Here is a 12,508-nt window from a genome sequence, read left to right as displayed (position 1 = left end):
CGCAAAAAGGAAGAGACTCATAGAATGACTGAGGCAATTAGAGCTTTTGCACATTTTCATTAATCCATGAGCAGGATCTATATAGACACATAGATCCACGGATCCATTCATCTCGATCGGAAAAGAATCAATAGAAAAAGAAAGAATCGGAATTGATCGATTTCTTTCTCAAAACAAATGAAAAGGAAAAGAAAGATGAAACTTAAATCATGTGGAACTCTCAAAAATTTCCCCCACACATCGTCAACATGGGAACTACGAGATATTCTCCGAGGCCTCAAGGGATTTTCACCTTCCAAGAGGGCACACCGGGGTTACCAAACCCCGTCTCTTATACCACTTGTTGTGACCAAGGTAGAACTCACCCTTTAAAGCTAGCCGTTAAGGGGAGGGGGTGTAAACCTTCTTTGGTATATTTGGAGAAGAGAACCAAATAATAAAGTTGAACCAAATAGAGATAATGGATAATATATCAAGAGGAGAGAGAAACAATTGCATTAGAAAGCAAAACAGTGAATGTATCTCTTCTCTGCAAAATAACGTGAATTGCACTCTCTTAAAAATAACGTGGAAAGACCACTCACTTTATTCATTCGGTCACTATATATAGACATAGAATTTCAAAAGAAAACAAACTCTTCCTAATTGTTATCTCACTATAAAACAAAACCAAATAAAATAAAGACTCTAATGAGTCGGTGGTGAGTCGGTGGTGACACGTTCACAATTCTCCCCCTCAACACTGACTCGCCAAACTACTCAACCCCGTTATGAATCAACCCTGTCGTCCCGATCCCTCCGATGTCGTGCATGAATCAGTGATGACTCTAGCACTCCCCTTCAGCGTTAACTCTCCACTAGCAATGCTAAGATCCTTCCGAGACTTCACAAACTTCTTGTAGCTCAACCCTTCGAAAGCATCATGAAACTTCCCTATCTCACCGTACCATGCTTTCGGATCCTGTTTCAAACCATATAAAGCCTTCCGCAACTTGCACACGTATTGCGGATTTCTGGTACTTTCAAACTTCCTGGGTTGCTCCATGAAAATTTCTCGATCCAATTCACCATACAAGAATTCATTCTTCACGTCCATTTGCCACAACTTTCATCCTTTACAAGCAGCAAGGGCAATGAGCAAACTTACCGTAGTGATTTTGGCTACTGCACTGAACGTCTCATCATAATCAAGCGTGTACTTTGAGGGAATCCTCGAGCAAGAAGTTTCGCCATGAACCTTTCTATCGAACCATCCGCTTTGGTCTTTACCTTGTACACCCACTTACAAGAAATAGGGTACACTCCACCAGGTAGTGGAACCAAATCCCATGTTTCATTCTTCTTCAAGGCAGTGATCTCCTCGCCCATAGCGATTTGCCACTCCTTGATGTCTTTTGCCTCTTCAAAAGAAGTCGGCTCCTCCACCTTACTATTTTCTGAGACATTACAATCTACCGTAAGCGCCTCTTCCACCTCATGATCTTCTGAGACATTACACTCTTCCGTAAGTGTCTCTTGATCACCAACCAAATTTGTTTCACAATCATGATTCTTCACAACAGGAGATTCTGCAACATTCAGTGCAAAACAAACCTCCCCCTCAAAGTCATATTCCGTAGCAGTCTCTTCCACTGCCACATCACAAGCAAAAGAAGCTTGCATATCCCATTCACCATCGTCGTCATCCTCCTTATCTTTGGATTCGACATAAAATTCCCATCTTCGGTCTCAATCCTAGCTTGACAATTTCTTCTATTATGACCAGGCTTCCCACATCCACAACAATAAAAAACACATTTTTCTTGTGAATTGTCATTGTTATTAGCCCGATCATCTCTCTTATAGCCATCCTTTGGCTTTTTATTTTTCTTCCACTTCCGCTTGCTATTCACCGCAAGCGCTTCCTCATTTTCTTTCACAGACAATCCGGCCATTTGCCTTGCCAACATCTCTTGATTAATCAAGAGATTCTCCAACTCCAGGAGATACGGTTGCGTTGGCCAACCCCGGATAGCAATGATAAAACCACTAAACTTAGGCCTCAAGCCGCGGATAATCATTCTCTGCATCCGACTTTCACTAATCTTTGACACCTCGTCTAATTGAGATATCTCATTACAAAAGTTTTAGCTTTCATAAAATAATCAGAAACAGATAAATTACCTTGTGTTAATGAGCCGATCTCGTTCTCCAAGAACTGCAACCGTGCATCGTTCGCCCGTGAAAAGAGAGACGAGAGTGCCTCCCACGCTTCTTTTGGAGTTTTAGCATCTCTAATATGCTCAATCAACTCCTTCTATATTGAGGCCTTCAATACGTACAACGCTTTTCCGGCACGGATCTTCCACTTCCGTAGCGTATCCGCTCCCTCTTCTGGTACCTCGGTGTCGTTGCCATTCACTATCCCCCATAGATCCTGGCCTTGAAGATACGACTCCAAGCACGACTTCCAATAGATGTAATTGGTATTGTTGAGCCTTTCAATTCCCACCAACATACCAACACTTTCCACCATCTCTTCTTCCAACCTCGATATCACCTCGAAGCAACCAAAGAACAAACCGGTATTCCCACTTTGATATCCCCCTCGAAGTAAATCTAAGAACAAACCGGTATTCCGATCGAACACCTGCTCTGATACCACTTGTAAACCTTCTTTGGTATAATTGGAGAAGAGAACCAAATAATAAGGTTGAACCAAATAGAGATAATGGATAATATATCAAGAGGAGAGAGAAACAATTGCTTTAGAAAGCAAAACAGTGAATGTATCTCTTCTCTGCAAAATAACGTGAATTGCACTCTCTTAAAAATAACGTGGAAAGACCACTCACTTTATTCATTCGGTCACTATATATAGACATAGAATTTCAAAAGAAAACAAACTCTTCCTAATTGTTATCTCACTATAAAACAAAACCAAATAAAATAAAGACTCTAATGAGTCGGTGGTGACACGTTCACAGGGTCCCTTTCCCTTATAAGCCAATCCACATCCCCTGGCTTTTCCAATGTGGGAATCTTCACTTTTGCATGGAACCCCCAACAAATGATAAAGCAAGATGTTTTCCCTGGTGAATTCTAGGGTTATTGCAGGTAGTGGGCTTCGGCCACAATCAGGTAGTGGGCTTCGGCCACAATCCTTACTTTAAATCCGCTGTCACTAAGGCTGTGATTTAATTTTTGAACTTTAGAGTCTAGATGAATATCGACCATTGATTTTAATGCTCTAACCATCTATTAAATGGCCTAATTCGGAGGTTTGGGATTGTTTGATGTGGCCAGTAGCCTAAATTGAACGTCACATTCTTTGGGACTTCCAACCCATCTTTTTTAGTGGGATATGATATGTCTCGTCTCCTATTTTATATTTGCACTCTTTATCTTTATGTTACCCGGTTCTCATTAGCTGATATAATTCACTCTTTATGTTACCCGGTTCTCATTGGCTGATATAATTCGCAACAATCTATTCAGAGAAGTGAAAATACAGACGACATATGCCCTCCCTCGTTTTGCTCCAATTTTCTACCTTTCGTTTGGATGTTGTTAGCTTATTTGGTGAAAAGAAGTTAGTTTCAGAGCATGTCTGGGTACCATGAACTTTTTTTTCCTGGAAAATATTAGCTTACCAAATGATGAGGGAGGGTGGGAGAGGGAGAGACATAAGAGGGACACTTAGTGAGGAAAGGGGAAGAAAACCATGAAAATAAGGTAACAAAAAAAAAAAAAAATCGACCCCCATATATCTTAAATGGACCCCTTTTAACGTAAAACCTTAGGGGTGTGAGTTACTCACTTGTACGGTGTTTAACAGCAGATGAAAAATTTATTCACACGCTCTAACTAGGGGTGTTCATTATTCGCTTATAACCGAATAGCCGAACCGAACCGAATTGGTTTGGTCGGTTCGGTTCGGTTTTTTTCCTTTTCGGCTCGGTTTCGGTTATTGTTTTTTTTGGAAATTCAGTTATTCGGGTTGGGGTTCGGTTATATCAAAAAAAAAATTCGGTTAACCGAATAACCAAAATTATGGATAAAAACCATTATTTTTCCAAAAAAAACTACTATATGGCACTCCGTAGGATGATCAAAACCGTCCATTTGATTGATCACACACAACTTAATTAGGTTGTGCTCAAAAAAACATTTTGATAGAATAATCCTAGCCCTCCGATCCAAACCGAGATTTTGCTTTTTTCAATCTTTTTCTCCCACTACTCGGTTATTTGGTTAAACCAAATAACCGAATTTTTAGTCGGTTCGGTTTCGGTTCAGTTTTTAGAAATTTCGGTTCGATTTCGGTTATCTAAATTTGATAACCAAAATTATTTCGATTATCAAATTTCGGTCTATTCGCTTATAACCGAACGAACACCCCTAGACCTAACGTTTTATGAAAAAAGGGGTCGATTTAAGAAATATGGGGGTCCATTTATCACTGCCCAAAAAATATTATGGTTGCCAAACATGGCCTTGATATGAACTTTTTTCAGAAATTTTATCAACCAGCCAAGCGGACTAAGTCTATAACAAAGAAACCAGTTATAGAGAAAATCCTAGAAATAAACTTACGCCATTTATTGGGCCCTAATCTTATCTTTAGACAACTTTCAATTTCTCGAATGGTATTAATTAATCACAAAGATTATCTAAATACGTTGCTTATGAAATGGGGGGACCATCCTGAATGGAAGGTCGCGATCATGTAAAATGTGAGTGGGCCCCATTTTAAGCTTCAGGCGTTATATCCTTCTTCTTTTTTTAATGAAGATGGCAATTTTATTAAATAATAATGGATTAGATGTGCATGGCGAGCTAAGGATTACTGTTACCCCATATAAAATGATTCGTTAGAAGCTCTTAATTTGGCTAAGTGATATAAGAGCTTTGGTTGTTTGGAAGTATAATTGTCAGTGTAGATTGAAATGGAGAGTTCTATATGAACCATGATCAAGTCTACTGATCAAATTGGATGATTTGAAAATTGAAACTGGAGGATATCTTAACCCAGATGTGTCACCCTCTCTACTCATTCGAGGCGTCTAAGTATCTCCTCCCAACCGTCTAGCTACCTCACTCTCACCACTTAAGAAACTAATTAATCATTGAAAAATATTCATGGTTGCAAAACACGGCCTTAATACGAGCTTTTTTAAGAAAAGTAATAAAACAGCCAAGCCCACTAAGTGAATAACAAATTAAGAATCGACTAGTAATGAAAATCCTAACTAAACTTGAAACATCCCAATATTTATTTTTTTATTCTTTAAAAAAAAAAACATAACATACATCCACGTGGTTGGGTGGGGGGTGTTTTTTTCTCAAGTTGAAAATTGACAAGAGTCCTTTTTTTAAATAAAGTCTTTTATTAAGAAACTTGATTGAAGGAAAAACTTCCTAGTCCAATGGGATTAGGATACACGAAATTTAGAAATTGTAGGACTCTTAAAGGAAATCCATAAAGTCACGTTAAACACAAAACGTGCAAAACTCTACCCTAAAGAAGAAAACTTTGGAACGTGGAGTTTGGAAGAGAAAAATTGTTCTCCCCCAAAAGGTATCTGAATTAAATTGAAATTAATTTTCTTGTTTGGATCTTAATACACTATACTTCAAATCTGTAGTTATGATTAAATAAATAAAGAAAAAACAAGATTTATTCTTAGATCGTCGTTAGATTGGGATAAATCATTGATTTTCGAAAGACCTAATGTTAGCTTATATTAATCTGCTTGAAATCTGGGTCGGTGCTCTGTTACGACTTAAAAACGAAGGTCCTATGATCTTATTTAGGTTTTGATGTGTCTGTAAAATTATAGATTTTCGAGTCTTCTTTGAAAATGATTTGATTTCGTAATTTTGGATTTCAGATGATTATTTTATGATTATTCTCGTACAGTGCGTTTAATCAGCCTGAAATTTGGGTCCTAGTTCTGTTACAACTTAAAAACGAACATCCTATGATTTGATTTAGGTCAAGTCTTGTTTCAAAGGGCTTTGGTCTCGTAATTTTTTAATTTCAGATGATTATTTTATGAATATTCTCGTACAGTGCGTCTAAGCTGCCCGAAATCTGGGTCCAAGTTCTGTTACGACTTTAAAACGAAGTTCTTATAATTTGATTTAGGTTTTGACGTTTTCTGTGAAATTATAGATTTTTTAGTCTTCTTTCAAATGGCTTTGGTTCCATAATTTTTGGATTTCATATGAATATTATATGAATATTTTTTGCCGAGTGTCTAGTATGTCCAAACTTGAAGATTTGGAGTATTGTAGGTGATTTGGAATTGGTTGTTCGAACTGTTGGTACGTAACTTGTGAGTTTGTGTAGGAGTTTTTCCTACATATAAAATCTGTTTTAAAGGCCATGTTTATAAACTGAAGTTATGTATTTGGAACTGATATATTTTATTATTCAAAGCATATTTTTCTAGCATGAAAAAAATTCATGAAAATTGGATCAAGTACGCCGTGGTTTGCATATGTTTTATTTTCAAAAAATCTGTTAGTTGATTTACTCTTCTGTATTTTGTTGGATTTCATTTCATGCAAATCTCTAGATATTTGATCTGTGTTGTATGTTCGTTATTACTCTATGGAACGTTTATGATTGGGCCCGAGTGGGCCGTGATTGATGATTAGGTCTGAGTGGGCCGGTTGGTGCCTTCTACATGGTGATTGATGATTGGGTCTGGGTGGGCCGGTTGGTGCCTTGTGCACAGTTACTAGCATAGCTATGAATTGATATCCCAACCTCAACTAGTTGGAGGGTGATAACTGGTGCGTAGTCACGTAAAGATCGGTATTTTTCCTCCATAGTGAGTGCTTGATGGTGGGAGAGTTTTCGATTCCTTACCTCTGCCAGGTAGGAGCTGTAAAACTTGGCCGTGACTACGTGGGGCCTATTGACAACCACGCAAGTATGGGATGTGAAGCTGGCAAATTGTGATAGCCCGTCACTTTGAGAGGTGATCGAGGCCATAGCTATGTCTAGTGTGGAATTGTGGACTAGTTGAATTATTTGTATCATGAAACCTGTGTGTATTGTTCCAAACTATTAGTTATGTGCGGATTATTCCAATTGATAGTTATGTCGCTTTGTATTTATTTCATGATACAAGTTTTGCTTTGGAAAAAATATGCATTTATCTTATTTAAATGCTTTGGTCGTGTTTTGTATACTTGATCCAACTGATGCAAATTCTTTGTTATGTATTGAGCATAAAAGCTCATTCCACGCTGTCTATCATTTTTCAGATAATGAACCGTAGGTAGCAGGTCGTGGGGAATGGGAGTGAGAAACGGCTTGGCTTTATTAGAGACTATTGTAGCTTTTTAGACAATTAAATTTGTTTATTTACTTAACGAACATCATTATTCGTAGCAGTGTGAATCGGGCGACGTGTGACCCTCAAGGGATTGGGATTAATTAATTATCTTTTGGATTTTCTTTTGAATAAATAAATGTTTCCGCTAGTTGTTCTGCATATCTCTAATATCGGTTATTTGTGGTTGTTTTGGCCTTGCATGTCCATGTGGTTGTTGTTGGAAATCGGGGCGTGCTGCACTGTCTCAGGGACCCCGTTTTGGGGCGTGACAAAACTTATGCCATTTATGCCGTTTATTGGGCCTTAATCTTATCTCTATAGACTGCCCGCGGAAGCTACAGATAAGGGACGAGAGAGACATTGTCATTTGGTAGAGATCTGTGATGTACCTTTAGTATCATCCACCAGGACAAGTAGACATATCATTGAGGCTCCATTAATGGCATTTGTGAAGGGAAAATTCAAAGCCGCCCTAAATTTGGAGCCATCTCCGTATCAAGATATTGTTCGATTCTTACACTGTTTTTGATATGATGGGTCACGTTCACGTAGAGCATGGTATATTCTTATATTCTCACAGAAAAATTATTTCCATAGGTGGATCCTAGCCTTCCAATCTACAGAGGTTTCATAACATGTGGTTCCTCTATAGACTAGAAGGCTGGGATCATCTTATGGAAATGATTTTTGGGGCACAACCTATTTACATTGTGGCCCATCAAAGGGATGGATTGGATCATCCAATCGTATGCCGTATAGTACTTTCTGAAAAAGACTGAACTACGCAAGCTTACACCATATAAAAACTCTAAAAATCAGGGGATGTGGGAATATCATAATCTCATGCCTAAAATTCTTGGGGCACAACCTATTTACGTTGTGGCCCATCAAATGGACGGTTTGGATCATCCTATGGCCCTAAATAGGTTGTGGCCAAAAAATTATTTCCATAGGATGATCCTAGCCTTCCGACCTATTGAGGTTTCCATAACATGCATTTCCTCTATAGATCGGAAGGCTGGGATCATCTTATGGAAATGATTTTTGGGTCACAACCTATTTACATTGTGGCCCATCAAATGGATGGTTTGGATCATCCAATTGTATGCCGTATAGTACTTTTCGAAAAATACTGATCTACGCAAGCTTACACCATATAAAAACTCTAAAACTCAGGGGATGTTGGAATATCATAATCCCACACCTAAAATTCTTGGGCACAACCTATTTTCGTTGTGGCCCATCAAATGGACGGTTTGGATCATCCTATGGCCCTAAATAGGTTGTGGCCAAAAAATTATTTCCATAGGATGATCGTAGCCTTCCGACGTATTGAGGTTTCTATAACATGCATTTCCTCTATAGATTGGAAGGCTAGGATCAACTTATGGAAATTTGGGTCACAACCTATTTACAGTGTGGCCCATCAAATGGATGGTTTGGATCATCCTATGGTGTGTCGCACATTACTTTTCTGAAAAATACCGAACTATGCAAGCTTACACTATATAAAAGCTCTAAAATCAAGGCTAGTGGGAATATCATAACCCTGACCCTAGAGTTCTTTAAATAAAGGGTACATTTGTCATTTTAAAATTTAAAATCATCATATGGTTGAATTCGGTCAAGAGACTTGTCAAATTTAGCCATTCCCAAACTATGTAACTCTTTTCACAAATAGTGCAAAAACCCTACAAACACGATAAGACATATCCAGTAACTAATTTGGGTCATTATTGGAAATTTTTTCCGTCACTATTGAATTCCTTTTGCCTTCAATTCAATTGGGGATGACTATTATTGACGAGTCATAAGGAAATAAAATCCTCTCTCTCTCTCTCTCTCTCTCTCTCTCTCTCACCCTCTATAAATAGCGCTTATGTTTCTTAGGCAACACATCTATCTACTACGAAAAATGAGGACCTGGATCTTGATTTTGCTCTCCTTAGCCTCTTTGTTAGGTTCCTTTGCAGAGCAATGTGGAAAACAACCTAGTGGAGCTCGGTGCCCGGGAGGGCTCTGTTGCAGCCAATATGGTTACTGTGGCACCAGCTGCGCGTACTGCGGGGCAGGCTGCCAGAGCAATTGTCTTGGCTGTTTGACACAAAACTTCACTACGAGCGGTGATGGAGGTGTGGCCTCCATCATCACTCCATCCCTCTTCGACCAAATGCTAAAGCATAGAAATGACCCCACTTGCCAAGGCAAAGGCTTCTACACTTACAATGCTTTCATTGATGCTGCAAATGCCTTTGATGGCTTTGGCACCGTTGGGGACGTTGACACACGTAAAAGGGAGATTGCAGCTTGCTTGGCTCACACATCCCATGAAACTAATGGTGGGTTTCTAATACCATCCTAGATCGTATTGTGAATAAAATAAAAATTGAAGAAGAGAAAGAATGAGAAATAGCCAGTAGGGGGCCTAGTGCCTCCTTACTTCAAAACGTTTCATTCACTACATTCCTCAATAGTAATGAAAAAGGATAACTAACAACTAGTTAGAATAAAGATAACTAAGATACGGATAAAGATAACTATAAAGTAATCTAACAAAACAACTAATTAGCATGGGAATGGATAGAGCCCTGTGGAGAGAGGATGTTGGAAAGTAGAGTCGTATCAGTGTCCCTATTTACTACGTCCAATGTCGTTGATTGTTTAGTTCATCATCTTCTAGCTCGAGCTCACAAAATGTTTTCCCTATATATATACATATACATATACATATACGTATATGCATATATATATATATATATATATATATATATATATATATATATGGGAATTGCTTGCGTCCATCGCAAAAGCGTTTTCGCGGCTGGTTTGTCGCACATCAGACCAGCCACCTCGTTAATGAAGACAACAGCTTTTGTCTCCATTCACGAGGTGGCTGGTCTGACGTGCAACAAACCAGCCGCAGAAACCCTTTTGCGATGGAGCTTAGAAAATCCACATATATATATATATATATATATATATATATGAGAAAAGAGAAGGTACTCCCTGGAGTAAATAGCTTATCTACTCCCTACCTTAAAATAACAGTTGGGGCCACATTGTTTGGGTGATCCAAAGCATTCATTTGATGGGCCCTCACATAGATAGGGTGTGCCCAAAAAATCAGCTTGATAGAATCATCCTAACCCTATGAACTGTGGAGGCAAAAAATGGACAGATTTGTGCAGGTTTATACACGTCCATTTTTGCCTCCACAGTTCATAGCGTTAGGATTATCCTATCGAGCTGATTTTTTGGGCACATCTTATCTATGTGAGGGCCCATCAAATGAATGCTTTGGATCACCCAAACAATGTGGCCCCAACTGTTATTTTAAGGTAGGGAGTAGATAAGCTATCTACTCTAAGGAGTACCTTCTCTTCTCTCTCTCTCTCTCTCTCTCTCTCTCTCTCTCTCTCTCTCTCTCTCTCTCTATATATATATATATATATATATATATATATATATATATATATAGAGAGAGAGAGAGAGAGAGAGAGAAAAGAGAAGGTACTCCCTGGAGTAGATAACTTATCTACTCCCTACCTTAAAATAACAGTTGGGGCCACATTGTTTGGATGATCCAAAGCATTCATTTGATGCGCCCTCACATAGATAGGGTGTGCCCAAAAAATTAGCTCGATAAGATCATCCTAACCCTATGAACTGTGGGGGAAAAAAATGGACAGATTTGTGCAGGTTTATACACGTCCATTTTTGCCTCCATAGTTCATAGGGTTAGGATGATCCTATCGAGCTGATTTTTTGGGCACACCCTATCTATGTGAGGGCTCATCAAATGAATGCTTTGGATCACCCAAACAATGTGGCCCCAACTGTTATTTTAAGGTAGGGAGTAGATAAGTTATCTACTCCAGGGAGTACCTTCTCTTTTCTCATATGTATATATATATTATGCGTGTTAGTTTTTCAACTTAACGTGGATCTAGTATCTGTGATTAATTAATGACTCATTAATTGATGAATTCAGGTAAGTGGGCAAATGCACCAGGCGACCAATATTCATGGGGATATTGCTTCCTTAAAAAACAACGCAAGAATCCAGTAGATTACTGCGTTGCAAGTGCAGAATTTCCATGCGCTTATGGTAAAAAATACCACGGCTAAGGGTGTCAATTTTGGCTCGGACTCGGAAGCTCGCTCGAGCTCGGCTCGAATCCTTAACGAGCCGAGCCCGAGTTAGGCCAGGCTCGGCTCGGCTCGGCTCGTTAAGGCTCGTTAAGAATTTAATATATTTAAATATATATATTATATATTAATATATACATTAAAAGGGTTGTCCATGGAGTGAAAGGGGGGGGCAAAATATGTCACTTCATTTTTGGAACCCCATTTGTTACTAGGACCACCCCCCATAGTGTAAAAAAAGTAGTCAAATTACACTAGTAGGGCTGTCCAGGGAAGATGAGGGGTGTGAACATAACATAACCCGAGCTCGGTAAGGCTCGCGAGCGGCTCGCGAGCCTGACCGAGCCGAGCCCGAGCCCGAGCCGAGCCTCACTTGTGAGCTTAACGAGCCGAGCCGAGCCTGGCCAAGCTCGGCTCCGCTCGGCTCGTTTACACCCCTAACCACGGCCGAGGTCCCATTCAAATCTCATAGTAAGTTCTTTTTCCATGCATTTTTTTCTGTTGTTTCTAGATTTAGCTTTCTAGAGAACTATCTTGACTTGTATTTTCATGCTTGCAGCAACTACAACTACGGCCCAGCTGGAGAAGCCATTGGGGGAAACCTTCTCGCCAACCCCGATCTAGTTTCCACTGATGCTACCGTTTCATTTAATTAAGACAGCAATATGGTATTGGATGACTTCTAAATCACAAAAACCTTCCTGCCGTGATGCCATCACAGGCCGATGGACACCATCCAATGAAGATAAGACCGTGGGTCGCCTTCTTGGATTCGGTGTTTCCACCAACATCATCAATGGGGGACTTGAATGTGGCAAAGGGAACAATGTTGTGGTCGCTAACCGCATCGGATTCTACAAGAGATACTGCGACATACTTGGTGTGAGCTATGGCACCAACCTTGACTGGTACAACCAAAAGCCTTTTGCTTAGTTAATTAGGCTTTTTCTATGTATTTGAATAAGTGACTACTAGTGTCATCTATGTAAAAGTATATGTATATGTCAAAGATCATTTGGCATTAGTAT

General features: G+C 39.3%; 1 pseudogene; it reads left to right on the top strand.

The window, feature by feature from the left end:
- Positions 1-9,246: 9,246 nt before the first annotated feature.
- On the top strand, positions 9,247-12,444 carry LOC143886228 (endochitinase-like; annotated as a pseudogene).
- The last annotated feature ends 64 nt before the right edge of the window (positions 12,445-12,508 follow it).

The sequence above is a fragment of the Tasmannia lanceolata genome, unplaced genomic scaffold (genome assembly GCF_043159265.1).
Source record: "Tasmannia lanceolata isolate RefF3 unplaced genomic scaffold, GAP_Taslan_0.1 ptg000011l, whole genome shotgun sequence".
Classification (NCBI taxonomy): Eukaryota; Viridiplantae; Streptophyta; class Magnoliopsida; order Canellales; family Winteraceae; genus Tasmannia; species Tasmannia lanceolata.
Note: the sequence above shows the minus strand (reverse complement) of the source record. Positions and strands in the feature narration are given on the sequence as shown.